We start from the raw sequence: 13,620 nt of genomic DNA on the forward strand, positions 1-13,620 counted from the left end.
CAGTACCTTTGCACACAGCACGCCCACTCATAAAGGCAGCATAAAGATTGGGTCCAAATTCCACTGCTGACTCTTCAAAGTATGTTTTCTCTAACACACCTCAGCGTTTCAGAAAAGAACATACATTGCTGCAATAGCATAGCTGGACTCGGATTCATGCTGCATGTGGTTCAGGGAGGTGGCAGGTTCCCTTTAAATTTTACTGAAAGTTTGGCTACCAAGAGAAAAAACTTATTTCCTCTCTGGAGCCACCAGCTTTCAGTCATACGGGTATGCTCAGAGGGGTACGGTCACCCCTCATAGCACTGCTCATTATGCTGTGAGCACGACCCGGCACTTTGATTTACAGCTCAGTCTGTACAGATGCACTGTAAAGCCAGCTGTCAATCAAAGTGCCAGGACATGCTTAAAGCCACCTCTTACAGTATAGTGAGCCATCCATGTGCAATCTGTCTGTTTTTAACATTACCATGGGTAGAAGTTTTACATTTTTTTTCTTTTTTTTTGCATATGATAAAATCAATGATGAAATACTAATGGCAAAAATGGATACAAGAAACAAAAGCTGATCAAAATCAGTCCGTTTTTTCATGTCTGATAGAGACCCTACAATGGATATGCTTAAACACTAACAGGCAGGTATGTGCTACCTACCTGCCTGTTGTGCTCGGAGCCTGCCACGGGTGTGTCAGAGGTGACAGACAGTCGCCCTGCAGTTGGTTGCAGCAGATCTCTATGTTTGGCATTACAGACATCTTTTTAGAGTCCGTCTCTAGGACCCAGTGGCTACCTCCTCTGGCTAATTAACTCCCTGGCCTGGGTGTATAAATACCTGGTGTGTTCTAGAGGGAGGTGCCGGCAATATTCATTATTCCTTGTTAAGGCTTAGCAAGAGCAGTACCTTTTCCTCTCTGGAACTTGAGGACATGTTTCTGCATTTGTCTGGAGTCATCTAAAGCTAAGCACTTTTCCCCTGTTTGTCCTTCCTTGTTGTCTATAATGTTTAGTGGAGATTGACTAGTGCTCATCTCCTCCCTTCTCTAGCTTGAGCCAAACGCCAGGGAAAGACAGGGCGAGGTAGGCATGTGGCGACTGGTTAAGAGTCAATACAGGGACGTTAGGGGAAACAGGGTGACACTAGATCAACCTAGGAGGTCTCCACTTTTTCCCCTTTCCCTAGAGTCTGGGCTCCCTTTCCCTTTTCCCTTTGTGTTGCACTAAGTCTTTCCCACACCTTGCGTGACATTGCCCTTCTTCGCCGGCACAGAGCGGTCAGAGATCACTCCTGCTGACGATTCAGCTGCTCCCTGGAAACAGAGTAGCTCTTCCTCTTCTGGGCGGCTCTGTCAATGGGGTATAGCGGTGTCCAAAGAATACGGCAAGGCAGGACTCAAGTACGGCACACCAGACGAGGAGGCAGAAACAAAACACTGGCTTTATTAAGTAAAAAGATGATATATGCCGCAAAATAGAAATAACAGTTTTTATAACAATGATAATAATAATATGAATATAAGGAGAAATAGCTGAAGCATATCACAAAACTATGCTCCAGCTATTGCAATGACAGTACAATACAAACCGCATAAATTGGGTTTGCAAACTACACATGGTTAATTCACTATCTGGCTTTTCTGCTAATCGGGCCACGCTGCTACAGCGTCCTAACTAAAGAGAAAACTGAGCTACACCCTCACACAGTACGGTACCAGTTTTCACTCACAATTGTGCAGTTCAGGAATAGATAGGCAGCTGTTGGTTGGTTCTCTTGTAGCTGAGCCAGATGAGTTATGCTTGAGTTCCTTGTCCTGTAGATTTGGTCTCTTTCTCTCTTCCAATCAGGCAAGTCTTATTCTCCTCTCAATGATGAGGGATGGCTGACACACTCTATTATCTGTTACATCAGGTCACCAATCTTTAGGGAAGCTGTTCCGGAGGAGCGATGCAGCTCTTTACTTTTGGACACAGTCCTAACAACAATCTTGTAATAGTACAGTCTTTATCTTTTTCCCAGAAAACATCAGGTCCTCTTATTATCTCTCCTTATCAGGACACAGGCAAACATCCTGATTGTTACCTCAGACACACACGAGGCCTCTCTCTCTTCCTGGTTCTTCTCCCTTCAACAGCACACACCAAAACAAGAGGGGGGGAAGGCGACTAGTCCAACAGCAATAATCAGAGGGGAACATGGTCTCTTAAAGCCACAGTGTCATTCAATGTCCAGTAAGGGCTGACGCCCTACAGGGACGTGACTGCCGACATCATGATGATTGACAGCCTGCTTCCTGCAGTTAGGCAGCAGTCACTACCCTTCAACAGAGCAGAGCGGAAAATAAGTCACCGCTCTGTTGACGTGAAATCAGTAGAAGCAGTTGAATCGTCGGCAGGAGCGGTCTGTGACACTCTGTGCCAACGAAGCACAGTGCCGAGAACAACAAGCAGGTAGTTAACAACCACCTGCCTGTAAGTGCTTAGGCACTTTTTTTTTGCAATGTCCTGGATATTCCTTCTAAACTGTATGCAAGTTAATGTTCCTAAATTCTAAATGCATTTTCAGATCTAAAAAGGATATTTTATATTAAGAAGGCTCTCTCTAGTAATAGGAGGGTTAAACCTCAGGCCCTGCACCCATGAGTCAGGGTTCCCTTGTGCCATGGGCACAGCTGATGCTGCAGTAGTGCAATTATAACTAGTTAACGCTTTCTTTTTCATATACCATAATTATCCATAACCTGCTTCTCAAGTCTATAGTATACATACTAAATGGATTCAGCAGAACATTAATGACTACTCAAATGATGCAATAAACTAAGTATAACTTCCACAAGCTTTTAATAGCTGTTACAAAGTGGATATTACAACACTGAAAGTCTCTTGACAGCAGAACTGTGAACTGTGCCATTATGATGTAAGAAGATAATAGCTTATTCTTCTGAGCCAGAATTACTTAAAATATATATGGACCGGCAGAGATATTTGCAAATCAAACTAGATTTAACTTCTTTTGAGTCTTTCACAAATCTCTACAGTTTAATCAGAAATGTAAGCTATAGGTAAAAGGGCAGCATGGTGGGCTCAGTGGCTAGCACTGTAGCCTTGCAGCATTGGGGTCCTGGGTTCAAATCCCACCAAGAACAACATCTGCAAGGAGTTTGTATGTTTTGCCCGTGTTTGCCTGGGTTTTCTCCGGGTTCTCTGGTTTCCTCTCACACTCCAAAGACATACTGATAGGGAAATTAGATTGTGAGCTCCAATGGGGACAGCACCCATAATGTCTGTGAAGCGCTATAGAATTAATGGTGCTATATAAGTGAGTAAAATAAATAGTACAGATTTAGAGTAAAATTGTTTATTTACTTCCAGAAACAGAGCACTAATCCTGTCCACTGACTTTGTCTAGTACTGCAGTTGTTCTCTATTCACTTGAATACAGTAAAAAGAGAACCTGACAGCTGATACATTCTGCTCGATCCGAGCTAATACTGTGTAGTGGAGCAGCGAGCCTCTCTGCTCCACTGCTTCCTCAGGCAGGTTGCAGATTACTTCTGGCCCCTGGCATTCCACCCATGACAAGCTGCAAGAGAAGGCTAAAGCAGCAGTGGCAGGGGAGCCTGGTTTAGGTGAGTATAATTTTTTTTATTATGCATCCTAAGATTCTGATGGGTGGGTGGGTGACTGTGATATAATCATACTGTGTATGGGGACTATGGGGGCATTATACTGTATATATGGATCTATGGGGGCATCTTTACTATGTATGAGGGGCTCTGGTGCCATCATACTGTTTAAAGGGGGCTATGCGGGCATTATATATATCTATATATAGGCTATACTAAAATTTTGCAACTTTTTTGCAATCACTCTTCGCTCCGATTGGATAAAGTGGGTGAAGCTTGGGCAAGATAGAGGCTCGTCAAATTCGCGACGAGTGGCAGCATTAGCAACACCACAATTCTTACTCTGGCAGAGACTAGAGTAGGATAAGTGGCGAGGCGCACACAGAGGCGTACACCACTCATCCGATTCATGAACAGGCGTGTGTATAGGTGTAGGTGACGCACCCCTGGGCCTGTGTCGCGCAGCGTTGCGCACGCGGGAGCTTACCCGGAGCCGGATCTGTTGAGGGTTGTAGTCTCGTGGCGGTGACCCGGTCCGTGCCCAGGGAGTCAGACTAAGTGGCGCTGTATTAGCGGTAGATGTTGTACGACTACGCCACCCGTTGAATGCAGCGAAGGAGCTGCCGCTGCAGGGCAGACCGCTGAGGCCGGTGGTAGGATTGTGCAGCGTGATAGTATCACCCCCAACGGGAGGGGTATGGCCTCAGGGCAGCCGACGTGGATGATGGGGGTAGCAGGAACCACTCGGAGACGGTACGGTGTAGTTCAGGGTCTTTACTGGTGACAAAGATAGACCCTCCCGGAGTACTGGCTAGAGATTGTGGCCTGGTCAGTCCTTGAGCAGATGGGATCTCCCCTGGCCAGGCGGAGTTGTAGGCCTCCCAAACTAACTGTACTCTTCTGGCTACCTTGCTAGAGGCGGGTATAAGTAGCCCACGTCCCTGAGTGTACCGTGTGGTGCTCACCCGTATGGCCGGTGACTCGGGGCCTTCTAGTAGCTTCCGCTCCACGACGGCGGTGCTGGTCCCATGCGTGTGACCGTGCCTTCGGGTTTCTTGGCCAGAGGACCTGAAATCCCCTGCCTGACGGATTCTGCTGCTGGGTAGGAGTTAGTCCCCACAGCCTCGGACTCCGGGTCCGGTAAGAAATCTTCTCAGTCAGGGCGAGCTCTGCAGCTGCCAGCCCCTGACTCCTTGTAACACTGCTCCCACAGAGCTCCTGTTGTTTCTTCCTATGCTGCTTCTCTTCTCTACTTCTGGCATGGCCCAGGAGCTGGGCCCAGCCGGAGCCACAGCTCCCTGTCAGCCCTCCTGGCTGCACTCTCCCTCTCAACTCTCTAACCCTGCCTCAGCCCCAGGTTTATACAGGGGAAGTTCTTCCCCTCCCAGGACTGGGCAGGAGGTGTGGCATGCATAGGATTCCTGACCAAGATACCTCCCACCTGCTCTCAGACATAACATTGCCGTTACTGTGGAAACCAGACCCCTGGGGTGCCACATAGGCACACCTCTCTTCATGAATCAGGAGCGTCTGACTCCAGCACATCTCATCAAGACTCACCATGAACAACGTCGGTCTTGATGAATCAGGCCCAATGTGTATATATCTAATAGAATTTTGCTGCTCAGAATACTTATGAGGAATTGAACAGGAACACTGTCACTGTTGCTCTGTTGCATAAAAACCATGTTCTCTGTGGCAAAAAATTATTGCTCTGTGCCATATAAACCTTGTACTCTGAGGCAAAAATCCTACTGCTCTGTTGCATAAAAACCTTGTTCTATGGATAAAAAAGTGTCCAACTGCAACACCTTCTTAAGGTGCGTGCAGGCGAAAGGACGTTCAGCGTTATTTAGTAGGCCCCAGTACCGCAGAACAAATGATGAGGCCAGAACACGTAGAGGTCGTGTTAGATTAGATGGCTGGGAGTGCCTCCAGTTCCTTCAAACTTTCTTACACATAGTCTTCTGCAAATCATCCAAGCAGTCTGAGCCCCAAGTCATGCACCAGTCTCTTCTGCTGTTTGATGAGTCCGCTGGTTTCGTGGCCCATCCACCTGGCACTACCCCAGAAATGGAAGAGACTGAGTGCACTGATGCCCAACCACTCGTTCTGTTGGAGGATGAGTGCATGGGAGGGCCAGTCCACACAGTCAGCGTACCACTGCAGCACATCTCTGGGGATGAGTGAACAGAGGTGCCAACTGCTGCAGCTTTCTGCTGTGTGTCGCCTGTCAAGGAGGGCAGGGGTCAGGACTGGGTGGAAGATGATGACGGGGATGATGAGATCCTCGACCACACATCAATCGAAGGGCCTCACAGTGACATGTGCAGTTCGGAGGAAAAAGAGGTGGTCATGCTTTCCGATTAGCACAGCAAAAGAGGGAGCATGGTGGAAAAGCACAGCGGCCGGCCCATAGCCAGTATATTGTCTGTTACAGCCCCCTGTACCAAGGGAATGAGCACCCAAAAGCAAGTTCAAAGGAACTCCCTGACATGGGACTTCTTCACCCAATATAGTGAAGACAAGTTGCAGGTCGTTTCCATGCTGTGCCATCAGAACCTCAAGCAAGGCCTAAATATTCTAAATCTGAGCACCACCTGCATGATCAGGTATCTCAAATGCAAACACGAGGTGCAGTGGAGTACACATCTTAAAATGCATGACAAATCTGAGCCTCCTCCTGCTCCCTCTTTTGCTGCCCTCTCGACCTCTTCCTCCTGGTTTTGTTCAATAGGGCCACCTGCCTCCCCCCAAAGAGAGGATGTGACAGTACAACCACCACCAGTGTCACCGACTATGTCTACACCGTCCCATGGAAGTTTCAGCTCTCCATTCCCAAGCCCTCAAGAGAAAGAGAAAATTCCACACTAACCACTCAAGAACCATGTGCCTGAATGTCAGCAATTATAAATTACTGGCATTTGAAATACTGCCATTCCAGTTGGCGGAGACCGCCAGTTTCAAAAGAACTGATATCGGTGGCTATCCCGCAGTACATTGTTCCCAGCTGCCACTACTTTTCCAGGTGGGCCATCCCTGCCCTGCACACACACGTTTCTGACCAGATAAGCTGTGCATTGAGCAACTCTATCACTAGGTCCATGTTCCAACAGATATGTGGACCAGTAAGCATGGGCAGGCACGTTACAATTCCATAACTGCCCATGGGGTCAATGTAGTGGCGGCTGGGACAGAGGCGGAAGGAGTTCCAGCAAATGTCCTACCACCACCGAGGATTGCTGGACGTTTCTCTGTACATGTTGCCTCCTTGTCCTACTCCGCTTCCTCCACCACCTCCTCACTCAGACACAGTGAGCCCTGCACCACCAATTTCAGCACAGCCAGGAGGAAACGCCAGCAGGCTATTCTAAAACTCATTTGTTTGGGTGACAGATCCCACACTGCACAGGAGCTGTTAACAGGGATCAAACAGCAGACAGATGAGTGGTTGGTGCCCATGAACCTCAAGCCCAGCCTGGTGGTTTGCGTTAATGGGCGAAATCTGATAGCAGTTGTGGAAAGAGCCCATTTGACTCAGTCACATGCCTTGCCTGGCACATGTGCTGAATAAATATGTCTGATTTGCTGCTGAAAGTGCGTGTAGTGTGTGGGCGCTTTCGGCATTCTCACCTTGCTGCTGCTCCTCTGTCTGCGCTGCAGCGTCACTTCTGCCTTTCAGCTCAACGCCTCATATGTGACCTACCAAAAAGGTGGAAATCCACCTTGTATATGCTGGAGAGGCTGTATGAGGAGCAGCAGGCAATATTGGAGTTTCAGCTGCAGCACGCATGCACGAGTTGCTCAGCGGAACAGCACTTCACCACGAATGAGTGGGCCCCCATGCGGGACATGTGTTACGTGTTGCGCTGCTTGGAATATTCCACCAACATGGCCAGTGCTGATGCCGCCATCATCAGCGTTACTATCCCACTTTTATGTCTGCTTGAAAAAACCCTTCAGGCGATGATGGATGAGGTGGTGGCACAGGAGGAAGAGGTGCAGGAGATGCAGGCAACATTCACACCTTTATCCTGCCTGTCATTCACACATGTCTCGGAGGGAGGGTTCCTGTAGCCACATCGACCTGGTTCACAAGGGTCCATCTAAGGGACAGTTTTGGAGGATGAGGAGGACATTGAGGAACCGTCTTTCCAGCAGAATGGCACTCCAAGCTGCTCACGGGCATCACTCGAGCGTGGCTGGAAGGATACAGAGGACCCAGATCGTACAACTCGCACCGTGGACAGCTTATCGTTGACTCTGGGCAGCCTTGCACACATGAGTTAATACATGCTGCTGTGCCTATGAAATGACCACCGAGTTTCCTGTATTATTACCAGCTCTGATTACTGGGTTGCCACCCTGCTGGATCCCCGTTACAAGGACAACGTACCATCCTTAATTTCGTCCTTGGACCAGGATCGCAAAATGCGTGAATACAAGCACACACTGGTAGAGAAACTACTGATGGCTTTCCTACCTGACATCTTGGCGCCAGTGGAAGAACAAGGCAGAGGCCGATGAGGAAGTCGCCAACGCAGCTGGGGCACCACCAGCACCTCGGAAGGCAGGGTGAGCATGGCCGAAATGTGGAAACACTTCCTCCACATGCCACAACATCCGGCACCACCATCTGATATGGTCCATATGAGCAGGAGGTAGTGTTTGCACAACATGGTGGAAGAGTACCTGTCCACACTTCTCCACGTTATAACTGATGGGTCTGCCCCATTCAACTTTTGGGTCTCCAAATTGGACACCTGACCTGAACTTGCCCTTTATACCTTGGAGGTGCTGGCCTGCCCTGCGGCAAGTGTACTGTTGGAACGTGTGTTTAGCATGGCAGGGGGTGTCATCACAGACAGGTGCATCCACCTGTCCACAGCGAACATGTGCCAGCTCCCATTCATTAAAATTAACCAGGCATGGAACACAAAGGACTTGTCCGTATCTTTGACTGACTAGACAACTATACCAGATGCACCCAGCCATGGTTAGACTCTATTTACCATTTGTTTAATATTTGAGGCCTCCCTCAGTAAAAAAAAATGTAAAAAAGGTGTTGGCTACTTCCTCCTCTGACTCTGCCACATCCACCTCCACTTCCTACACTTTTGTACCTCGGCCTCCTGGTTCAAGATAATACATTGTTTTCTGTATTTAATTTCTGTTATTTTCATTAGTTCCAGTTAAAAATAAAAAAAAATACCCCAAAAAATTAAAAGTAACCAAAACAATAAAAAAAAGTGTTAGATAGCTCCTACTTCGACTGTTAAACCTACATGACAACGTCTACCTGATTCTCCACTTGGGCCTTGGCCTCCTGGTTCACGATAATACTTTGTTTTTGTATTTAATTTCTGTTATTGTCATTAGTTCTCTTAACAAATATGTATATATAAGTGTTTAAGTACCTCATCCTTGACTTGGTCCTCGGCATCCTGGTTCAAGATAATTGTTTGATTTTGTATTTTGTTCTCTGTTATTTCCATTACTTACCTTAAAAATAAAAAATATACCAAAAAAGATAACAATAACTAAAAAAAAACAAAAAAAACTGTTTTGGCTACCTCCTACTTTGCCTCTTAGAGCTCAAACCCATCACCATGTTGTTCCTGAAAAGTCGGACGCGTGTCATGCAAGTGTAATGCATTTTTCATGCGAGTACAATGCGATTTTTTTCACCTAGAATCCGAATGACATCCGAATGACATGCGAATGCAATCCGTATGCAATGCGATTTTAACATTAGCTTTTACATAGAGTAATTCTCTATGTCATTTAAAGATAGTTTTCTAAGGAAATATTCTTCTAAACATACAGTACAGACCAAAAGTTTGGACACACCTTCTCATTTAAAGATTTTTATGTATTTTCATGACTATGAAAATTGTAGATTCACACTGAAGGCATCAAAACTATGAATTAACACATGTGGAATTATATACTTAACAAAAAAGTGTGAAACAACTGAAAATATGTCTTATATTCTAGGTTCTTCAAAGTAGCCACCTTTTGCTTTGATGACTGCTTTGCACACTCTTGGCTTTCTCTTGATGAGCTTCCCCATGGGCGTGGGGAGCAGTGAATATTAATTTTCCTTAATAACTGACACACTGTGCCTGCAGCGCGGCTCCTGGTATGTATGGCACCCTTCTCCCCTTTATGTATGGCTCCCCCTCATCCCGGTATGTATGGCCCCCCTCATCCCTCTTCCTGGTATGTATGGCACCCTTCATCCCTGTATGTATGGCCCCCCTCATCCCGATATGTATGGCCCCCTCATCCCTCTTTCTGGTATGTATGGCACCCTTCATCCCTGTATGTATGCCCCCCTCATGCTGGTATGCTTGGCACCCCCTGATCCCAGTCACGCTGCACAGAAAAAATAAACAATTATACTCATCTCCTCTCTCCTCCAGATCTATGTCACGCTCTGTGCCGGAATAGTCACTGCTCCCTACGCCGGGACTGTGTGCGTGGGGAGCAGTGACCATTCATTCTCCCTAATAGCGCGCACACTGTACCCGCAGCGCGGCTCATGCTGCGCTCCGAGCGCAGCAGGAGTCGCACTGCGGCTACAGTGTTCACGGTATTAGGGAGAATGAATGGTCACTGCTCCCCACACATGCAGTCCCGGCGTGAGGAGCAGTGACTATTCTGGCACAGCATCTCACTGTGTGAGGGCGCATGGCAGTTATGCCATGAAGAGTGCCATACATACCAGGAAGAGGAATGAAGGTGCCATACATACCAGGAAGAGGGATGAAGGTGCCATACATACCAGGATGGGTGTGAGGGGGGCCATACATACCAGGATTAAGGGTGCCATATATACCAGGATGGGGGATGAGGGGGGCCATGCATACCAGGATGGGGGTCCATGCATATAAGGATGGGGATGAGGGCCACATATAACAGGAAGGAGGGGGCCATATATACCAGGATGGGGGATATTAACAGAATTGGGGGACATTAGCCCTATAACAGTGTCAGCAGCAGACCCCCTCCCCCTTAACAGGGCTTCATGACCACATTTTTTGTTTAAACTTTTTTTTCTATTTTCCTCCACTAAAACCTAGGTGCATCTTATGGTCCGGTGCGTCTTGTAGTCCGAAAAATACGGTAGATAGATAGATAGATAGAAAGATAGATAAATGCGGGGGCATTTATGCATATAGCATTTATGCATACTTTATCGAAGTGCCATAATTTATCAAAGTGCCTCGGCAATTAGATATGGCAAATCTAATATTCATCTTTCTTCTCTTCTTACAGGTATATATATCTCATTCCTCTGCTGTGTGTTACCCCTTCTGATATCTGCATTGTACCGCCATGTTATTTGCTATGCTCTGCAGCTAATCACTGGTATCTATATCTCATTCAGCTACGTTGTTTAATCCATGATACTTTAAGGTCATCACACTTACTTTAACAGTTTATGATCCATGTTGAGTTGCCAGTCTGTTTTCTTTATGCTGTTTTATTATCTCCTGTTGTCTTAAGCAAGTTGTTTGATTGCTAACGAGTTAAATCTGTATAGATCTAAGCAGATACGTCCCTATATATTGAGACATAGTCAAGGGGCAGCATTTATGCGGGGGCATTTATGCATACTTATTGAAGTGCCATAGTTTATCAAAGTGCCTCGGCAGTTAGATATGGCAGTTGGGCAGGAGACAGATAAGACATGCAAGACAATTAAACAAACTTGCTTCCAGGTCATCTGTTTTACAAACAGTATTCTCCATTTGTATTTGTGCCATTTGCGTTCTGGCTGCTACAATCATCCACATTCACCGTTCTCCCACTAATTCTGCACATTTCATCCATATTAACCCCTCTCTCCTCCCTTCTCCTATGTACAGCTGTCATGCTCTCTTCACAATGTTATACCACACAGATCCATTCATTCCCACCATACAACATAGGAAATGCTCTCACAAATCACTCAACCATCAGCTCACTCTCTATATCCTCCTTCTCTTAGTCGCAGGTGATATTTCTCCTAATCCAGGACCTCCAGTAATAATAACACTTACCCTTTCCCTGTTATATTTAGAAACCCTGCTAATCTTATTAATATTCTTTGCATGCCTTCTGTCTCTTTCAACTGTGCCCTTTTGAATGCGCGCTCAGCATGTAATAAACTCTCTTACATCCATGACTTTTTCCTCTCCAATTCCCTCAACCTTCTGGCTCTCACCGAAACCTGGATCCAGCAGTCGGACACCACCGCCGCTGCTGCTCTCTCATATGGTGGCCTACATTTCTCTCATACCCCGAGATCTGGGAACAGATCAGGTGGAAGTGTTGGTCTGCTTCTTTCAACAAAATGTACCTTTCAGGTTATCCCCCCAGTACCCTCCCTTATCTTCCCTTCTTTTGAGGCCCACACAGTCAGACTCTACCGGCCCTTCTCCTTGCAAGTGGCGGTTGTCTATTGCCCTCCAGGTCCCTCCCGTCAGTTCCTGGATCACTTTGTTGCCTGGCTTCCAAATTTTCTATCCTGCCACATCCCCACTCTAATCATGGGAGATTTTAACATCCCAATTGGCGATCCCCTTTCCCCATCTGCCGCTGATATTTTATCGCTAACCCCCTCCTTTGGCCTTTCACAGCTTGCTAATTCTCCTACACATGAAGATGGGAACACATTGGACCTGATCTTCTCCCGGCTTTGCTCAGTAGTCAGTACATGACTTTACTAACTCTCCCCTTCCACTCTCTGACCATAATCTTCTTTCATTCTCTGTAAAGAACTGTGACTCTACTCAAGAAACCCCCACTTTCCACATTTATAGAAATATAAGCGCCATTAACACCCAGAAATTTATGAAAAAGTTGTAATCATCATTGGCCCCAATCTATTCCCTCTCATGTCCCGACTCTGCATTGAAGCATTATAGCGAAGTATTGCTATGCGCCCTGGATGAAGCCGCACCTCCTGCACAAAGAACAATTCGGCATACACAGCGACAACCCTGGCACATGCCGCAAACACGTTTTCTCCACCGGTGCTCCAGGTGCGCTGAACGGCTGTGGAGAAAATCTAATCTACCCGAAGATTTCCTCCATTATAAATTTATGTTGAAAACTTTAACTCTAACTCTGCCCTTCACCTCTCCAAGCAAACCTACTTTAACAACCTCATCATATCACTTTCCAATAATCCTAAACGCCTCTTTAACACGTTTCACTCTCTACTCAAACAGCACAGGCCCCGACCACCAAACGACCTCAGCGCTGAAAATGTTATGCATGCCCCCCCCCCCACATTGTGTCTTGCTCACTTTCTGACTACGAACCAGTCATGGAAGATGAAGTGATCAGACTCCTTGCATCTTCTCGCCCTACCACCTGTACCAGTGACCCTATTCCCTCACATCTCCTTCAGTCCCTTTCTCCAGCTGTCATCACTCACCTAACTAAAAAGTTCAACCTCTCCCTCTCATCTGGTATCTTTCCCTCTACTTTTAAACACGCCAGCATACATCCGTTACTTAAAAAAACATCCCTTGACCAGAACTGCACGGCTAACTACAGACGTGTTTCCAATCTTCCCTTTATCTCTAAACTCCTGGAACACCTGGTCCATTCCCGTCTTGTCCGCTATCTCCCAGATAACTCTCTTCTTGACCATTTACAATCTGGTTTCCGCTCTTTATATTCTACTGAAACTGCCCTCACTAAAGTCTCTAATGATCTACTAACAGCTAAATCTAATGGTCACTACTCCCTGCTGATTCTTCTAGATCTCTCTGCAGCATTCAACACTGTGGATCACCAGCTCCTCCTCACTATGCTCCGCTCTATTGGCCTCAGGGACACTGTTCTCTCTTGGTTCTCCTCCTACCTCTCTGACCGCTCCTTCTCTGTGTCTTTGCCGGCTCCTCCTCCTCTCTCCTTCCCCTTACTGTCAGGGTTCCTCAAGGATCAGTCCTAGGCCCCCTTCTTTTCTCCTTATACACCGCTACTATTGGACAAACAATCA

This window comes from Phyllobates terribilis, unplaced genomic scaffold (genome assembly GCF_046119375.1).
Source record: "Phyllobates terribilis strain yellow unplaced genomic scaffold, ASM4611937v1 Scaffold_1__5_contigs__length_1240528914, whole genome shotgun sequence".
In the NCBI taxonomy this organism is placed as follows: domain Eukaryota; kingdom Metazoa; phylum Chordata; class Amphibia; order Anura; family Dendrobatidae; genus Phyllobates; species Phyllobates terribilis.